Below are 20,957 nucleotides of genomic sequence, written 5' to 3'. Positions count from 1 at the left end.
ACTTCATAGGCTCTATAACCAAGGATGGGATCCAAGACTACCAGCTCAAAATCATCCCAAGGAAAACAATTCCTCTGATAATGGTTGCCCAATCAATTTGGGTCTAAAGTGTTCAAAACTTTTATAATTGATCACTTACAGAAGGATAAACGGAAAGGAGCCATAACATGATGACCCATCAATTTTGTATGTAGTTTCAGATAATGGGAGTCAAATATTCCTCCAGATTTTGCCATTTAGGCAATTATCATAAACAAGATTATTCTACATGCTCCGTAATACAAAAAGGTAAAGGACAGAATTACTGACCTTATTTATTATCCACTACCAGAGAGAATTTAAGTGTGAATTTTAGGACAGTGACTACAAAGGTAATGGAAACCCAAGAATAACTACTGTCTTGTTAGATACGGAAATAGCTTCATGCAGGAGGCAGTCTACACACACTATCTTAGTCAAGTTACTCCAGCAGCTTTTTGAGCCATGTTCTTCATTTGAAAAACAAGGAGTCTGAGTAGGTCTAAGACTCCTTCCAGGACTGCTCATCATGAAACAATTATCAGGTCAAAGTAAGGGACTCCACACAATAAAGAGAGAGAGAGAGAGAGAGAGAGAGAGAGAGAAAGAGAGAGAAAGAGAGAGAAAGAGAGAGAGAGAGAGAGAGAGAGAGAGAAAGAGAGAGAGAGAAAGAGAAATCATACCAGAATATAATATGGTTAACTGTTCATACAACAAATAATTATTCATCTATGTGCCAGGCACTTTCTAGGTGCTAGAGAGATATCAGTGACTTAGGGTCTGGAGTCTGATATCAAATGAAAGCCACTAAACCTAAAAGAATTTGGAGGACAAAAATCAAGCAAAGCATCTGAATAAAATAAGTAAAGCAAAAAGAAAAGCACACCAACGGTGTAGAGGTAACTGACAGAGCATCAATACAGAAAAGGAATGGCAAGAGGAATGGCTGACACCAGAGTATGTAATTCCTGGCCAAAAAGTAAAAGCGTTGGTCAAGTACAGCTACTCCTAAACCCAATATGCAACAATTCTAATCCATTTCTACTGTACTTGACATTCGTGCTCACTGGAGAAGACCAGAGTTCAGAATGAAATTCTATTTAACTAAAAGAAACTGAAATGTAAAATAAAATTCCGTTGGCTTATACCATAACTAGGTATATTTCTTGTAACAAAATTCAGTCTCCATCTAGGAGGCACAATAAATGACAAAATTAGAGCTTGCAAGAACTTCACAGATCAGCTAGTCCCATGCCCCTCACTTCATACAACATAAGCTACTAGAAAATCGCAATCTCTAGAAAGTGCCTAGCACATAGTAGATGCCCAATAAATATTTGTCGAATGGATAATAAGCAAACTAACGCCTTAGAACAGATATTAATAATGTCAGTACTAGATCTGGGACCGTAACTCCAAGAAGATGTTCAGTAAGACATTATGAATTGTCTTCTGTGTGTATGTACGTATATACATAAAACTCTGGAACCCTGGTCTCTCCAAACTATTAACCTAGTGTCTGAACTTTTTGCTACTTTGTGCCTGGAATTTTTGGCAACGTGACTGGCAAAATCAAGCTTGACAAGAACATTACTGCTTAGTGATAGGTCACAGAACTCAGTCTCAAATCTCCCTTTTCCCTGAAATGAAGTGCAAAGAAGCCCTTAGCTGCATATTAGAATTCTCTTTTGAGTTTTTTTAATGCCTAGTTTCCACCCCAAACTTACTCAACTACAATTTCCAAAGTGTAAGATCTAGGAAAATACATTTTGAAAAAGCTCTACATGTAATTCTGATACGCAGCTGAGGTAGAAAATCATTGTTAGTGACTGGAAACAGAATCAAAAACCCATCTGCTGCCAAATACACATACAGAGTGTGTGTGTGTGTGTGTGTGTGTGTGTGTGTGTGTACACTGGAGCCCACAAGACTAAAACAGGCACATTTGAAGAATAAATTTAGGGAAGATATCTAACAGTATACTTTTTCACACCTTATTCCTTAGAAGTACATTAACAGTGTCATTATATTCTACAGTAACAACTGAATGAATTCAAACTCCAATATGAATATCAGAAGTCCCACAAAGTCTTCTTTCCTTGTGACACTTTGTAGCATAGAAAATAGGACTACATGATCATTAACAGAAAGGTCTTTCACAGATCTTGTGTCACACACAATAAGAAAGCTCATAGATTCCACATTAGCGGGCTCTTCTCGCAGCCTCAATATAGAATTTAACACAATGGAGCAAGAGAATTACAAGAAATAAACACCAAATAAAGGTGTTTATTGGTACTTCATTTATTCCATAACATTATTGACCAATACTACAAAAATGCAAGATGAAACCCTTACTTTTGAAAACTTTTTGTAAAAATTACACTGATTTTAAACTAAGCTAAATAAAACTGAGAATTTTCTAACTGAGATAATAGAAGTTCACATGATACTAAGTGTTCATTTATGAGATGACTTAAATAAATTATTGGGAGACAAATGCCTGGATTTTGCACCTTTTAGAAATGTTACAGTGCGTAACATTATTTTAGTCATAAACCCACCCGCCAACTAAACTATCAACCAGAATATGTTGGGAGACACACAGAAGAGGAAGAACCTACTTGCTGCAGAGCTTTTAGCACCTCCCTGGCTAACCAAGTTATTTCCCAAATTGCAGCTAATTGCCATATTTTTATTAAAATTTTCATCTAAAGCTACCTGGTTCAGGAAACAAACCAAAGATTGATTTTTTTGTTGTTTTAACAGTGATCAGGGTCATTTCACTAATGTGGCACAGTAGTTGAAGCGTCACTGGTTTACAGAGCTCAATCCCTCATCTATATGATACAAACAACATTACCTACATAAGGTAATAAATGGCAAATGTTTAACATAGTCCTGGCTGGTTATTAATGCTCGAAAAATTACAATTATGCTGATAACTGAAAACATTTGACAAAATAATTCATTTTATTTATCTGCTTGAAACTTAAGTGAGAACATATTAACAGCATTAACGGTGATGTTCAACCCTGACCTCATGAAAATCACCCACAGTGGTTTTAAAGTAAGCCTTTGCCCAGGACCCGTATCAAACTTAATCGGTCTTAGGGAGTGAAACCCAGGCATCAGTATTTTTTTTCCCTAAGCGATTCCAACGTGCAGTCAGGGCGGAGGGCAACGTATCAACCCTTTCCAAACACTAATGTTAGACCCTATAAGACAAGAACTTAGTAACAAATAGGACAGCACAGCTACAATAAAAGAAAAAGCGAAAATCCTTTTTTCCAATTTTTAGAAAAAAAACTCCAAGATTCAGAAAACATACTAGCAAGAAGCAAAATATAACGCAGACTATCTATCATGAAACTATCACATTATCTCAGAATTCAAAAAAGAAAACAAAAACCAACCCAACTAGCTCAAGAACCACAGAAGAAGATCCCTCCCCTAACTGCCCAGAAGACTTACAAGAGGACTGATCCTTTAACACCTCCCTCCATATATTTCAAACGATTTTCTTTAACCTAATTTAAACAAGGATTAGTTTCAATATTAAAATTCTAAAACTAAAATATAAAAACTTCGCTGAAGGTGAACTTATCAAATAAATAAGCTGAACGTATGTGTCTAACTAATCAAGAACTGGACTAGCAAATTCACGACGAACATTTTCAAAAACTGTAAGGAACGTTATTAATACCACGTCAAAAAAAAATTATCTTTGAAGAGACAGCCACGAAATCCCTCATCTTCTTGAGGCCAGAAAATTTATTTCAAGATCCTGGAAGAAAAAAAGATCCAAAGTAAATCCTACTTCAGCATTCCATTGATTTAACAAGAGAACCATGGAACACCAAAAAGAGATTACAATAATTTGGTGGAAAGTAAAATCTGCCTGTAAAGTAACTTTCTGAAGAATTTCGATTCTCACATGTACTGTTCTTGCTGTTATTAAATACCTCCAGAAATTTTCCCTCTCAGAAACTACCAAGGTCAGCAAACAAAAGGAAGAAATGGCGTGAGCACATTAAGATAACACGTTAAAAAATACAAGTTAAATGTCCTTGCAAAAAAACATATATAGGAAAAACGGTAGGGGGAAAAATTCGTACACTCCAAATACCTTATTTTCAAAATAGAGAAAACAAAACGTAATAAACATTTTGAGTTCACCTTTGGTGCACCAATTCCAAATACTTCTGATTTTCACTCTATGCAGACACTCTAAACAATAACGCTTAATCTTTAAGAACTTGGAAGGCATTTGCTGAAACCAAAATGGCAGCCTACTGAATCAGTAGACCAGAGAGATCTAAAGCAGAGTTTGCGGTCTCTATTTTTAAATTCAAGTGTAGGGATTAAGAAAGCCAAGCTAGTCGTGGTTAACGAGTCCTTACCATATAAATCGCTAAGAGTACATCATGAGCAGCAAGAGGGGGTTAAGTACCTGCTAAAAAGTTTCCTAATCAATAAATACACCCCAGATTCTTCGTCAGAAACGAAGGTATACAATCGTTATGTGGACTTTGGAGGCTCAGGGGATTCACGGTGAAAGACTGTTACAAATATTTCCCTCCGCCCAAAATAAGGCATGAATATTTACAGCTACAACCCGCTCAGTTAAATTCAAAGACAGTCCGAATAAATTACTCACACCTGTAAACTGCCCGCTGGAAAATCCAATTAACGTTGTAACTAGGGAACTTTCAAAAAATACTCTCAGTTTAAGAAGGTTCTATTGGAAATCCTAAAAAAATTCCCGTGTAAGTTCCAGTCGCCACAGAAGTCCCTACAAAGATTACAAAACAGTGTATACACCTGCTCCGTACCTCTTAGTATTTCACAATGAATGAAAAATAAACAATGTATCAAACCCAAAGCCTCACACCACGAGAATCTGAAGGTTTCATTATTAACAAGCTCGCACATGCTAGTATTTTTGCAGAAACGGTTAAAAATAGAAAAGTGATGGGTCCAAGCTGGCTTGGAAGCGATTTTTGCATCCAAAACATGTTTCGCGGCTTCGGCCCTCAGCGAATGAAGCGGGGGAAGGAGGTGTAGGAGGCCGATAACCCGGCTCAGGCTCCCAGGCCACAGGGCCTAGGAGAAGCTGCCGGTTATCGCGGGAGGGTGGGGGGGCGGCGGACAAGTCGTCGGGCCTGATAGCCAGGCGTAGCCGAGGCCTAGCTCTGCTGCTCCAAATCACTCCACCTCAGTAATGGCGTTTGGTGTCAAGTGGAACGAGACTGGGGAGGAGAGCGGCCGCGAGCCGACCAAGCTGCAAGCCCGGGGACCGGGGGGGCGACTAGCCCCCCGCCGCCGACCGAGCCCCCTGGGCGCCGATGCGGGGGACGCACGCCGGGCCCGGAGACTCCATCCTCCCACTCGGCCCCAGACAGGACTGGAAGGGGGAGGAGGGGGAGGGACGAAGCCGTCAGCCATTTTCCCTCACAGTCCAAAACACACAGACACGCTCCCGGGACACCGGCTAGGCACGGAGCCGGGCCCTGCGCCCCCACCCGCGCAACGCGCCGTCGCCCAGCCCCGGGCGGAGGAGGGGGAGCGGGTAAGCCCCCCGGACCCGACGGCGGCCAGCCGCGGGTGGGGGGGGGGAGGTGGTACCGTAGGCTCGCACACCCCCCTAGCCCTCCTCCCCTCACTCGGATCCAGCTGTTGGCCCCGGAAAAGCGCGTTGTCCCAGCGCGGCAGGCTACTAACCGCACGACACAGGCGTCTTGTCTTCAGAACCAGGGCAGGCGGAGGCAGCAGGCAACTGCGAGATTCACTCAGTCCTAGAACAAGGCCGACCCCGGGTGCATCCCAGGCCCGACGGTGACGGGCGACAAAGTGTCCGTTAACACCAGGGAGCTGCACAGGGGGCGCCGGAATTCGCTGCTCGCCGCGCCCGCTCTGCAGCAGCGGTAGCGGTGGCCTCGGCCGCCGCCTCCTCCTCCTCCACCAGCGGCGTTGGCGGCCCTCTTCCCCCTTCTTCCCTCGGGCCGGGGCTCTCGCTCGGCTCAGACGGGGCTCCGGGCGGTGCGTTTCTCCTGCGTCACCTCCTGCTGCTCCTCCTCCTGCAGTGGCGGCTTCACCTTTCCCTGGTCGCCGCCTCTGTCCTCGCTCCGGGCCTGGTCGCTTTGCTGCGGCTTGCTCTTCGCTCCCGGCGCCGACCGGAGCACCGGGGGCTAAGGCGGCCGCCTCCCGGGAGAGAGGCGGCAGCGGCGGGCTCCCGCGAGGCCTGTGAGCTGAGCAACGCGGGGAGGGGCTCCGCACGGCAGAGGCCCGGACGGGCCGGGTGCTGTAAGGTTGCGGCTCCGGCGGCGGCGGAGACTAGCTTCCGCAGCCGCGGACGCCCGTCCTCGCCAATATGGCGGATCCGGCAAACCAAAAAAAAAAAAAAGAAAAAAAAAAAGAAAAAAAAGAAAAAAGAAAAAAACCGCTCGGCCAGTGGCGGCGGTTGTGGCGGCGGCGGCAGCAGCACTGGTGGCGGTGGAGGCAGCAGCGCGGCGGCGCAGACTCCCACTAGCCCCAGCACCGCCCAAAACCGTGAGGTTCCCCGCCCCCCCGTCAAGTCCCGCCCCTCACAGGACCCACCCCTTGGCCCTCCTCCTCCATCTCCTACCTACCCCACCCCCCCACCCACCCCCCCCTCGCTCAGCTGCTTCTTCTGCTCCCTTCTCCTCCACTCCGGGCCGTTGAGCCAGGGAGAGTTGCGCGTGCCACGGGGGAAGCCGGGCCAGGCGAGAGACGCTTGGAACCGGGAGAGCTAAAGTGGGGGAAGGGAACACAATGCGGTAAAGACGGTTCACGCACAACCGTTGCTTCCGGCCGGCCCCTCTAGGGTCCCACTATGACCAGGAACTGTGTTCCAAACCCCTCAAGTCAAGACCGTTGTGAGGGCAGAGGTGACACGAGGACGGGGAAAACCGGGGGAAGGGAAGCCCGGAAGGATCTGGCGCACCACGCCGGAGAAGGAGCTGGGAGACCAGGACTGGCAGAGTGTGTGGTCAGGACAGGGTTAATCGCGCAAGCCGCATCTGCGTCCCTCAGAGTTTGACTCGGGCCGCTTGTTTTTGTTCCATTGTGAACCGTGGCCCCGCCGGCGAGTGCCCGGATGATGACGTCACCAGCCTCCCCCTTTTTCCGGGATTGTGGGGGGAGGGGTAGCGGAAAGACTAGATCTGGAGACCACGCGCTGGGCGGTCGCACCCGCGATGCGTGGGGGTCCCGGGGGGCGCAGCTGACCCGCGTCACTTGGCTCGTGAGCCAGCCAGACCCACTGGGCGGGTTCCTTGGGGGTGGCAGCGGTGCAAGGTCTCCAAGGCCTGGCCACCTGCTCCGCCCCGATAGTGGGAAGGTGTGGCTATCTCCTGCGGGGGGGGGGGGGGGGAGAATAAGAGGAGGAGGGCCTTCTCCCCACTCTAGGAAACAGGTGCTCTGAGAAACTCGTTCACATGATCCTGCAGCATCAGTAGCTGAAAGCACTTGGGCTCCCTCACAGCCTATGACCGACCACCCTTTAGCCTAAGAGCCCTTAGAACAGCAAAGAAAAAATGATTAAGTGCCACGGAAGGCATAGCGACTAAGCAGTACTAAATGTAGCAAGATTATTCTTTTGCCCAATCATCACCACAATTCAGAGTTAAAACCCGGAAGGGGTTTAAGAACCCATGACCCACTATGTATGTCATGGACGACTTTCTACATGTTTATATTCCAAAGTGAAGGTTATCAGGCTAATCTCAAATAAATGGGATGCTTGCAACAATTCTATACAGTCCACCTTGGATGCCCAAATGAAGAGAAAAGAAATGTGGTTCCTAATCTACCACAGATTTCCTTTTGACTTAAAAATGATTCTGGGCACTAAATGCAAAATTGTACCAAAACAAGATTATTATATTTTGTATGAAACAGATTTAGTTATGCTATAATTATGTCAATTTGTAATAGAGTTGTTAAAATGGAATCAAACTAATTTGGGATGACAGCACACTACTAGGGTCTTAAATTTTAAAATCCTTTATACACTACTAGACTATGTTTTCACCACAAAAATTATCTAATGAGATGTCCAAAAAATAATTCATAGCCCTAATAATTCATAGCACATTTTACACTGTAGGTTTGCTACATACACGATTTTACTTAATCCTTATAAACTCTCTGGGGTAGTCCAAACATATACTGCTATCACTAACTTTAGATAAAGAAACAAAGGATAAGCAATTTGCCCAGGATCACCAGTCAGGATTGCAAAGTGCTTTTAACCCTATCAAAACTGCACCTTTAAAAAAATATCCACTTTCACCAATTCTATTCAACATTGTACTTGTGGTTTGAAACCACAGCAAGAAAAAGAACTAGAAGACACCTAGGTAAGAAAGGAGCAATTAAACCATCTCTATCCTCTATTTGCAGATGACATGATCTTATATATAGAAACTCCTGGGAAATCCACTAGAAAAAACTGTTAGAGCTAATAAATGAGTTTAGCAAAGTTGCAGGATATAAGATCAATAAAAAGCCAATTGTATTTTTATATACTAGCAATAATCTAAAAACGAAATTAAGGGGCTCCTGAGTGGCTCAGTCAGTTAAGCGTCTCTTTTCAGCTCATGTGGTGATCTCACAGTTCGTGGGTTCAAGCCCCGCGTGGGGATCTGTGCTGACAGCTCAGAACCTGGAGCCTGCTTCGGATTCTGTATCTCCCTCTCTCTCTGCCCCTCCCCAACTCACACTGGGTCTCTCTCTCTCAAAAACAAACATTAAAACATTTTTAATAAAAAATAAAATTAAGAAAAAATTCCATTACATCATTACATCAAAAAGAGTAAAATACTAACGAATGAATTTAACAAAGTGCAAGACTTGTACAATGAAAACTACAAATCATTAAAAGAAATTAAAGATGACCAAAATAAATGGAAAAACAGCCCACGTTCAAGGGTTAGAACACTTAATTTTGTTAAGATAGCAATACCCCCAAGTTGATCTTCAGAGCCAACCCAATCCCTATCAAAATCCCAGCAGACGTCTTTGCAATAAGCCATGAAAAGATGTTCAACATCACTAGTCTAGAGGGAAATGCAAATCAAAACCACAATGAGATACCACTTCAAACCCACTAGGATGGCTTTAATAAAAAAAAGTGGAAAATAAAAAGTGTTGGCAAGGATGTGAAGAAATTGAAACACTTGTGCACTGCTGGTGGGAATGAAAAATGGGGCAGCTGCTGTAGAGAACAGTGTTTGGCTGTTCCCCAAAACCTAAACATAAAATCACCATATGAACCAGCAATTCCACTCCTAAGCATATACCCACAAGAACTGAAAGCAGGGACTCAGACACATTTTCATCCTTGTTCATGGCTGCACTATTCACAATAGCCAAAATGGAGAAACAATCCAAACGTCCACCAATAGATGAGTGAAAAAAATAAGCTGTGGTATATACAATGAAATACTATTCAGACTTTAAAAGGAATGAAATTCCAATACATGCTACAACATGAATGGACCTTGAAAACATGCTAAGTGAAAGCAGCCAGACACAAAAGGTCACATATTGTAGGATTCCACTTAATAAGACACCTATAACAGAAAAATTCATAGACTGCAAGCAGAACAGAGGTTACCAGGGGCTGGAGGAGGAGGGAAGGGAAACTGTTTAATGGGTAAGGTGTGTTTCTGTTTGGGATGATGAAAAAGTCTGGAAGTGAAAGCTGGTGATGGCTGTACAATGTTGTGAATCTACTCAAAGCCAATAAAAGGTACACTTAAAAACGGTTAAAATGGGGGTGCCTGCATGGCTCAGTCACTTAAGACTTTGGCTGAGGTCATGATCTTGTAGTTCATGAGTTCGAGCCCCACATCAGGCTCTTTGCTGTCAGTGTGGAGCCTGCTTCAGGCTTTCTGTCTCCCTCTCTCTGCCCCTCCTGTGCTCTCTTTCAAAAATAAACATTAACAAAAATTTTTAAATGGTTAAAAAGATTTATTTTATGTTATATATATATTTTACCACAATCTTTCAAAACTGGGAAAAAATTCAATTTCATATGGTTTAGCCTATAAATTACACTCCCACCAGCTGTTCTAGGGGGACTTAGTCTATCAAGTCTATCAACTCACCAGCAACTCACTCTTTCCTATGCTCTGTGAAGCTACCATATGCACCTTGGCTCTCAGGAGATGTGTGGCATACAGGACTGCCCACTTTTGACACCTCTGACATCCACTCAGTTAATGGGATAGGCAATGAACAATTCCAAGTTAAAAGAATAGGTTCAATGCCAAAGTGCAAGCTCCTTAATGTCCATATAGTCCAGGCATTCTTTCTTATTTCCTTTGTTTTGTTTTTAATATATTTTTTTAAAATTTTATTTTAGAGAGAGAGCATGAGCAGGGGAGGGGGCGGGGGGGGGGGGGGGAGAAGGAGAGAGAGAGAGAGAAGATCCCAAGCAGGCTCCATGCTCAACGCAGAGACCCACCCAGGGCTCAATCCCACAACCCTGGGATCATGACCTGAAGATCATAACCTGAACTGAAACCCAGAAGCAGGGTTCGACCAACTGAGTTACCCAGGCGCCCCTAGTTTCTCTTTTCTAACACCTGCCCTTTACCTTTAAAACTGTAATTTTTTACTTCCTGGTCCTGTCTTGGTAGGGCAAAGCCTTATTATATTACATTTCCTCATAAAATTTCCCATTGCACTCTTATTTGTCCAACCAGAAATGCTTAATAAGTATACTCATTGTTTACTAGGACACTTATCTTCAGGAACAGACACAACGTGAAATAAGTCAGACAAAGACAAATATCATAGGATCTCACTTATATGTGGAATCTAAAATCCAAAACAAACAAAACAGAAACAGACCCATAAATGTGGAGGACAAACTGGTGATTGCCACAGGAGAGGGGGCTGAGGGTAGGCAAAAAGGGGGGCAGGGGAGTGAAAGGAACTGGCTTCCAGTTATGGAATGAAAAAAATTACAGGGATGAAAGGTACAGCACAGGGAATATAGTCAAGGTACAGTAACAGTGTTGTACACTGATAGATTGTATCTACATTTGTGATGAGCATAGCAAAATGTAGAGTTGTGTAACACCATGTTATACACCTGAAACTAATATAACATTATGTGTCAACAACACTTCAATTAAAAAGAACAAAAAAGAACAGAACTTCCTAGGTAAGTGCTTGATACTATTTAATACTTTCAGGGCTACAAATTCCAAAATTCTATAGATAAGGGAGTCGAAGTCGGACGCCCAACCGACTGAGCCACCTAGGCGCCCCAAAATAAATAAACATTAAAAAAAAAATAAACGTGGGGCACCTGGGTGGCTCAGTTGGTTAAGCGACCAACTCCTGGTTACAGCTCAGGTCATGATTTCATGGTTCATGAGTTTCAGCCCTACATCTGGCTGGCTCCATGATGCCACTGATTCTCTCCCTCTCTCTGCCCCTCCCCTGCTTGTCAACATGCACTCTCCCCCCACCCTCCCCGCCCCGAATAAATAAACTTAAAAAGGGCGCCTGGGTGGCGCAGTCGGTTAAGCGTCCGACTTCAGCCAAGTCACGATCTCGCGGTCCGGGAGTTCGAGCCCCGCGTCAGGCTCTGGGCTGATGGTTCGGAGCCTGGAGCCTGTTTCCGATTCTGTGTCTCCCTCTCTCTCTGCCCCTCCCCCGTTCATGCTCTGTCTCTCTCTGTCCCAAAAATAAATAAACGTTGAAAAAAAAAATTTTTTTTAAATAAATAAACTTAAAAAAAAAAAGTGAACCTACAAAGTCAACCTGGTTTTCTCAACCATTTTTACAATCAAAATTGCACTGCAGTCACCCAGACCACCCATTTGGTCAAACACCAACCCAAATTCTTACTACATTCTCTCTACGTGGTTGCAGCCTGGTGAAACTTCAGCTCCATTTTGCTTTCTGCCTTAGCACACCCTCTCTATTTCCTCATGGCCAGCCTGGAAATTTTTAAAAAAAAAAAAAAAAAAGGCAAATTTTCAACCAACTCTTCCTTACAGATTAAGGGCTCTGTCCTACAAGACTGCCCACCTCACCCCACTTCAGATGTCAAATGCAAAACCAGGATGTCACCTATGCTTCCGTCCACATGGCCTATAAATCAAAGCTTCCCATGACACCCTCGTTAGGTTCCATTAATTGGCAAGAGCAATTCACAGAACTTGGAGAAACATTTTACTTACTAGATTACTGACTTACTATATAAAAGGACATAACTCAAGAACAGCCAGATAGAAAAGATGCATAGGGACAGGACAGGTGGGTAAGAGGCATGGAGGGTCCATGCCCTATCCAAGCGCACCATCCTCCCATATCTCCATTCATTCACCAGCCTGGAAGCTCTCTGAACCCTCTCACTTTCGGGTTTTTATGGAGGCTTTATTACACAGACAAGGTTGATTAACTTATTGACCATTGGTGATCTATTCAATCTCCAGTCCCTCTCTGTTCCCTGAAGATTGGAGCCCCCATCTTTAGGTGCTTTCCAGAAGTCACCTCATTAACATGAACCCAGTTGTGGTGGAGAGGCGCTTGTTATGAATAACAAGACACCCATTTCACCTTTATGGCTCTGAAGCCATAAAGTTTCAGGAACTGAGGACAAAAGGCCAAATATTAGGACAAAAGATGTTCCCACTGTTCTTACTGCTCAGGAAATTCCAAGGATTTTGGGGGCTAGGAGCCAGGAACCTTGGAGAAAGACCAAAGATATGAGAAATATATTTTGGTCATCTGAATGACCAAATATGTATTTCTTATAAATCACAATACTGCAAGCTCATAAATATTCTCATCTGCTACTACTTCATATACTTCAACATAATTAATTTGGAACTTACTAAATTAGAACATGGTATTCAGACAGAAACAGTCTAGAATTCTATGCTTGCCCTATCATTCATTAGATTTTTTTAAAAGGCATTAATCAAATCAATAGTATAAACAAAATTATAAGAATCATTTACAATCTTGTCTCTCAGTACAGTTCTTTTGAAATTTTAGAAAAATCTGTTAAAATACTAAACTCCTGGGGGGCATCTGGGTGGCTAAGTCGGTTAAGCATCTGACTCTCAGTTTCGGCTTAGGTCATCATCTCAGTTTTATGGATTTGAGCCCTGAGTTTGGCTCTGCGCTTATAGTGTGGAGCCTGGCTGGGATTCTCTTTCTCTCTCTCTCTCCGCCCCTCCCCTCCCCACGCTGTCTCTGTCTCTCTCAAAATAAATAAGCAAACTTAGAAAAAAAAAATACTAAACTCCTGGGGGCGCCTGGGTGGCTCAGTTGGTTGAGCATCCAACTCGGTTTCTGCTTGGGTCATGATCTCACAGTTTCATGAGTTAGAGTCCCTCTCTCCGTCTCTCCCTCAAAACAACAACAACAACAACAACAAACAACTAAACTCCTAAATCATTCTTAGCAATTAACACAGCTTCTCTAACGCATCTGAGAAAAGTGTACGAATGACTTGAGGGCTCGGTTTCACACAGAGCTTTCAAGAATCAATAGGTGCCCCCACCAGGGTGACCAGGGAAGAATTCATCTGCTAGGAATATATAACATACAGCTGGCCTTTGAACAACATAGGGTTAGGGGCACCGACCCCCCCACAAGCAGTCAAAAATCCACATAAAACTTGACTCCCCAAAGACTTAACTACCGTTAGCCTACTGTTGACCAGAAGCCTTACTGATAACATAAACAATTAATACATAATATGTATGTGCATCTTATATTGGATTCTTACAGTCACATAAGGCAGAGAAAAGAAAATGTTACTTTAAACAAATCAAAAAAAGAGAAAATACATTTACGGTACTGTACTGTATTTATCAAAAATAACCCATGTATGAGTGGATCTGCACAGTTCAAACCTCTATTTTTCAACTGTCAATTGTACATATTCTAATACATATAATCACGTTCTACATAGAAGATGCAATAAAGTGCTATTTCTCTAAATACACTCTGCAATTCAAATTTTTCACAAATACAAAGAGGCTTTCTTTCAACCAAATTTGGTGAGGTTTCTGGTTTTTTGCTTTCGTTTACATTTGTCGTCTAAGCATTGCATTTTTGACTGCTAGAAACAGCTATTCTTTCTTGGCTCTTCCGTACATGTTTTGCCTCTTTCTTTTAGATAAAATTTATTTTTTTTTAGAAAGCATGCAAATGACGATTTGTCAAATAGCATCAATTCTTTCCCTTCTTTTTATTTTTGGGCCCATTTCAGGACTTCTTTTTGGGTTAATCTAGGTAATAGAGAGGACATCAGTGCTCTGCTCTTGGGTTTGCAAACTCAAGAAGCCATTTGCAGAAGGTGCTATTTGTGGCTGTATCGCTCACTCAATTTGCTCAAAGACTGGAGAAAAACTACATTGTCTGCAAATCAGCCACTCTTTTCTGCTTTACCAAGTCCTTCAACAAATAAGGGACTGCATATCAAAATACTGATTTATAATAGCTTTTTTCTTAATGTTTATTGGGGGGGGGGGAGCAAGCAGGTGAGGGAGAGAGAGGGAGACACAGAATCCAAAGCTGGCTCCAGGGTCTGAGCTGTCAGCAAAGAGCCTGATGCTGGGGCTCAAACTCATGAACTACGAGATCATGACCTGAACTGGAGTCGGATGCTTAACCAACCGAGGCACCCAGGAGCTCCTATAATAGCTTTTAAATGTGTGCTAGGAATGCTAGTGTAACAGGTGGTATAATCAACCTGGTCCAAGCCTAACCTGGACACCGGATATTTAAACAAAATAAAAGTTGCATGTGTGTCACAAATAAACATTACTGTATATGTAATATAAAATTACAAAATGTCTGGCAAATGGGAGAAATTTTCCTTACTTCCATCACCAAAACTAATAACCACTATCATTTTTGTGTATTATCTTCCAGATTTTTTCATATGAATACTCCTCTAAAAAACTATAGAAATAATGTAACCAAATTAAGAAAGTTTGGAAAATTGAAAAACAAATAAAAACAACCTCTATAATGCTAAAATGTGATTGCTATAATTTTGGTGTATTTTCTGCTAATCTTCTGAAATTACATTTCCTTTACTCATTTTTAAGATAGTAGGTATGGGTATCTATCCTTTTTTATTTTTTTAAATTTTTTTTAACGTTTTTATTTATTTTTGAGACAGAGAGAGACAGAGTATGAACGGGGGAGGGTCAGAGAGAGAGGGAGACACAGAATCTGAAACAGGCTCCAGGCTCTGAGCCGTCAGCACAGAGCCCAATGCGGGGCTTGAACTCATGAACCGCGAGATCATGACCTGAGCCGAAGTTGGACGCTTAACCGACTGAGCCACCCAGGCGCCCCTATCCTTTTTTAAAACAAACATTTATTCCCTTCAAAGAACATTCAGCGAAGAACATTCATTCATGCTATTTATTTTCTGTACCTTGCATTTTGTCACTTAAAGTATCTTGCAAATCTTTCCATATCAGGACATGCAGAACTGACCTTTTTGATTACATAGTATTCCATTGGGTGTATGCATGAGAATTTAAATAACCAGTCCTTTACTGATGTATGATACACATTTGGCATGTTTTTAATCATTTGCTGTTATAAGAAAATGCTGACTTCCAGCTTCTGGCCCAACACGTAAGAAGCTTGGAAGTCATTACCGGCATCCTTACCAGAAAGGCTGGACAGATGAAAATCAACAGCTCTTCTTAGATCCATCAGAAATTTAAGGTCACAGAGCTGTGGACTCCCAAAATCGAGAGACAGGCAAATACAGATAATTAACAGTTTACTACAGCAGAAGCCTTAGAACCGAAGCCTAAAGCTGGAAACCAGTGCCAGGCTAAGAAAATTTAAACTATAATGATGAATCACTGGAGGCTCAGTGTGGACAAGCTAGAGTTCAAGACACCAGGAGTGTGTGTGTGTGTGTGTGTGTGTGTGTGTGTGTGTGTGTGTGTGGAGAGAGAGAGAGAGAGAGAGAGAGAGAGAGAGAGAGAGAGAGTTAGAGTTGGGGGAAGGTCCAGTCCGATTATGGGGGAGGAACTCTATAATTCGACCTCTAGGAGCTCCACCATATTTTCAAGAGAAATACCCCTCCTGCCTGTCAGTAGGGGGAAAGGGAAAGTAAGCCTAAGGGGGTGAGGGGGTCTCTCTAACTCCAGCCCCAGCCCCCTCTAGCCTTTGTGTTTCACCTCAATTGGAGGGAAAGGAAAGAAATGAGAAGCACTCATAAAGGGCACAGCTTAGGGGCCCAGGCTCACTGAAGACTGAGACCTAATCATAGGGCTATAGAATGCCCCCCACTTATTACCACATCACTAAAGGTCCATTTACCACAGTTCCTTTTCCCCAGTATATGATCTCCAACATTCAACCAAAAATTACAAGGCATACCAAAGACACACACACACACACACACACACACACACACACACACACACAAAAGCCACAGTATGAGGAGACAGAGCAAGCATCAGAACCAAACTCAGATTTGGATGAGATGTGAGAATTATGAAACCAGGAATTTTGTAAGTCTAGGATTACCATGCTAAGAGCTCTAGTGGGAAAAGTAGACAACATGTAAGAACAGATAAGTAATGTAAGCATAGAGTTGGAAACTCTTAAGAAAGAATCAAAATGAAACGCTAGAAACAGAGACACTGTAACAGCAATGAAGAATGGTTCTGAGGGGTGCCTGGGTGGCTCAGTCTGTCAAGGGTCCAGCTCTTGATTTTGGCTCAGGTCATGATCTCGCGGTCCTGGGACAGAGCCCTGCAACAGAGCCAACAGTGCAGAGCCTGCTTGGGATTCTCTCTCTCCCGCTCTCTCTGCCCCTCCCCCACTTTCTCTCTCTCAAAATAAATAAACATTAAAAAAAAAAGAAGGGGTGCCTGGGTGGCTTAGTAAGTTAAGCATCCGACTTCAGCTCAGGTGATGATCTTGCAGTTTGTGAGTTCCAGCCCCGTGCCCCGTGTCAGCTATGCTGACAGCTCAGAGCCTGGAAGCTGCTTCGGATTCTGTGTCTCCCTCTGTCTCTACCACCCCCCCCCCCGCCCCCGCCGCAGCTCATGCTTTCTCTCTCTCTCAAAAACAAATAAACATTTAAAAAAATTAAAAAAAAGAATGCCTTTGATGGGCTCATTGATAGATCAGACATGGCCAAAGAATGCGTGAGCCTGAATATGTTGACATAAACTTCCAAAACTGAAATGCAAAGAGAAAAAATTAAATAAAAAGAATGGAATATTCAAGAACTGTGAGGCAATTGCAAAAGGTGTTACATACACATAATGGGAATAACAGAAGGAAAAAAAAAGAGAAAGAAAGGAACAGAAGGAATATTTAAAGTAATAATGGCTGAGAATTTTCTTTTTTTTTCTTAAATATTTATTTATTTTTGAGACAAAGAGCGTGAGCAGGGTCGGAGCAGAGAGAGAGGGAGACACAGAATCTGAAGCAGGCTCCAGACTCTGAGCTGTCAGCACAGAGCCCAATGCAGGGTTGGAACCATGAACTGTGAGATCATGACCTGACCCGAAGTCTGACGCTAACCAACAGAGCCATCCAGTCGTCCCAGGCTGAGAACTTTCTAATGTTAATGGCACCAAACCACAGATCCAGGAAGCTCAGAGAATACCAAGCATGATAAATGCCAATTGAATGTGTACCTAGACATACCCTCCTCAAATTATAGAAAATCAAAGACAAAGATAAAATCTTAAAAGCCAGAGGGAAAAACACCCTACTTAACAGAGGAGCAAAAAAAAAATAATAATAATTACTTTGGAGTTTAATTCAGAAACCAAGCAAACGAGAAGAGACAAGAGTGGAGTGAAATATTTAAAGTGTTGAAAGAAAAAACCACCAACGCAGAATTCTATATCCAGCCAATTATCCTTCTAAAGTGCAGGGGAAATAAATACACTCTCAGACAAACAAAAATTGAGGGGACTTGTTGAGAGCAGACCTGTTAAAAGTGCATCAGAAAAAAAGAATATATAGGTGAGAAACTTGGACCAATACAAAGAAAGGAAGAACATTAGATAAGAAATAAATGAAGGTAAAATAAAACATATTTTTATGCTTAATGGATCTAACAGATAACAGTTTGTTCAAAATAATAATAGCGACAATGTTAGCAATAATAATAGCAATCACAACATTTAATAAGCTTATAGATAAGTGATATAAACAACAGCAATGTTATAAGGAATATAAGGGAGGAATTGGGAATATTCTAAGGTACTTGCAACTATCATGAAGTGATACAGTGTTACTTGAAAGTGGATATGGACTAGTTTCAAATGTATATTGCACCCTCTAGGGCCATCATTTAAAAAAGGAGTATAATTGGTATGCTGAGAGGAAAGAAAACAGAATCATACAAAATGTCCTGTTAATGGCACAAAAACAGACACTCAGATCAATGGAACAGAATAGAGAACGCAGAAATGGACCCACAAACATATGGCCAACTAATCTTTGGCAAAGCAGGAAAGAATATCCAATGGAATAAAGACAGTCTCTTCAGCAAGTGGTGCTGGGAAAACTGGACAGCAACATGCAGAATGAACCTGGACCACTTTCTTAAACCAGACACAAAAATAAACTCAAAATGGATGAAAGACCTAAATGTTAAGACAGGAAGCCATCAAAATCCTAGAGGAGAAAGCAGACAAAAACCTCTTTGATCTTGGCCACAGCAACTTCTTACTCAACACGTCTCGGGAGGAAAGGGAAACAAAAGCAAAAATGAACTATTGGGACCTCATCAAAATAAAAAGCTTCTGCACAGCAAAGCAAAACTAAAAGGTAACTGACAGAATGGGAGAAGATATTTGCAAACGACATATCAGATAAAGGGTTAGTATCCAAAATCTATAAAGAACTTATCAAACTCAACACCCAAAACCCAAATAATCCAGTGAAGAAATGGGCAAAAAGACATGAATAGGCACTTCTCCAAAGACAACATCCAGATGGCCAACCGACACATGAAAAAAATGTTCAACATCACTCACCATCAGGGAAATACAAATCAAAACCCCATGAGATACCACCTCACACCTGTCAGAATGGCTAACATTAACAACTCAGGGAACAACAGATGTTGGCGAGGATGCGGAGAACGAGGATCTCTTTTGCACTGCTGGTGGGAATGCAAACTGGTGCAACCACTCTGGAAAACGGTATAGAGGTTCCTCAAAAAATTAAAAATAGAACTACCCTATGACCCAGCAATCGCACTACTAGGTATTTATCCAAGGGATACAGGGATGCTGTTTCGAAGGGGGCACATGTACCCCAATGTTTATAGCACCACTATCAACAAGTATGGAAAGAGCCCAAATGTCCATTGAAGGATGAATGGATAAAGAAGATGTGGCATATATATAGAGAGAGAGAATTACTCAGCAATCCAAAAGAATGAAATCTTGCATTTGCAACTACATGGATGGAACTAGAGGGTATTATGCTTAAGTGAAATTAGAGAAAGACAAAAATCATATGACTTCACTCATATGAGCACTTTAGGAGACAAAACAGATGAACATAAGGGAAGGGAAGCAAAAATAATATAAAAACAGGGAGGGGGACAAAACACAAGAGACTCATAAATATGGAGAACAAACTGAGGGTTACTGGAGGGGTTGTGGGAGGAGGGATGGGCTAAATGGGTAAGGAGCATTAAGGAATCTACTCCTGAAATCACTGTTGCACTATATGCTAACTAATTTGGATGTAAATTTAAAAAAATAAAATTAAAATTAAACTGAAAAAAAAAAGTCCTGTTATAACCGGAGAATACAGCACCCCCATGTTCACTGCATTATTTACAAAGGCCAAAATATGGGAACAACCCAAGTGTCCATTAATGGACGAATAAAGAAAATGTGATACGCACATGCACATACACGATGGAGTATTATTCACCCATAAAAAGAATGAAATCTTGCCATTTTGTGACATCATGGATAGACCTTGAGGGCCTAAGTGAAATAAGTCAGACAGAAAAAGAGAAAGACCATATGATCTCATTTACATGTGGAATCTTAAAAAAAAAACAACAACAACCCATAGGTACAGAGAATAGATTGGTGATTGTCAGAGGTAGGGGGGTAGGGGCCTGGGAAAAATGGGTGAAGGGGGTCAAAAGGTATAAACTTCCAGTTAAAAAATAAATAAGGCATAGGGACATAGTTTACAGCATGGAGATTACAATTAATAATACTGTATTAGAGGGGCACCTGGCTGGCTCAGTTGGTTGAGTGTCAGACTCTTGATTTTAGCTCATGATGTCAGCATTTTGGAATCAAGCCCTTTGTGGGCTCCACTCTGAGCGTGAAACCTGCTTAAGATTCTTTCTCTCCCTCTGCCCTTCTCCCCCTCTCATGCTCTGTCTAAAATAATAATAATAATAATAATAATAATGTATTGGATATTTGAAGAGAGTTAAAGTAAATCTTAAAATTTTTTTTAAAAATTCAGTTTGTATGGTGATGTACGTTAGCTGGATTAACTGTGGTGATCATGTCACAATATACGCACATAGTGATTCATGTTGCACACCTGAGACTAATACAATGTTATAGGTCAATTATACCTCATTTAAAAGAAAAGAAAATGCAGAAAAAGAGTAGAAGACAAAAAACAAAACACAAAGAATGAGGACAGTGAATGGAAAACAGGAACAAATATGACAAATACTAACCCAACTGTATCAGTAAGCATCAATGGTTTAAATGTATCAAATGAAAAGAAACTGTCAGAGCGCACAAAAACAAAAAACACCAGACCAAACTACTTGTCGTCTATAGGAAACCCACTTTAAATATAAAGACACAGATAAATTAAAAGTAAAGGGACAGAAAAAGATGTACTATGCTGACACTAATTGAAAGAAAGCTGGAGTAACT

General features: G+C 42.0%; 1 protein-coding gene across 4 annotated transcripts in view; it reads right to left on the bottom strand.

Annotated features, from left to right (window-relative positions):
• The window catches only part of USP9X (ubiquitin specific peptidase 9 X-linked), a 155,994-nt gene that overhangs the window by 122,599 nt on the left and 12,438 nt on the right, over positions 1-20,957 (bottom strand). For 2 of the 4 annotated variants that reach the window (XM_045051329.1, XM_004000409.6), the window contains exon 1: positions 5,743-6,471. The exons of the other annotated variants lie outside the window; for them this stretch is intronic. The gene's annotated coding sequence lies outside the window, so the exon portion shown is untranslated. Of the gene's footprint in view, positions 1-5,742; positions 6,472-20,957 lie in introns of those variants that run through there. 4 annotated transcript variants of the gene reach the window in all.

This window comes from Felis catus, chromosome X (assembly GCF_018350175.1).
Source record: "Felis catus isolate Fca126 chromosome X, F.catus_Fca126_mat1.0, whole genome shotgun sequence".
NCBI classification, from domain to species: Eukaryota; Metazoa; Chordata; class Mammalia; order Carnivora; family Felidae; genus Felis; species Felis catus.
The sequence above is the reverse complement of the archived record's forward strand: the minus strand, read 5'-3'. Positions and strand labels throughout refer to the sequence as shown.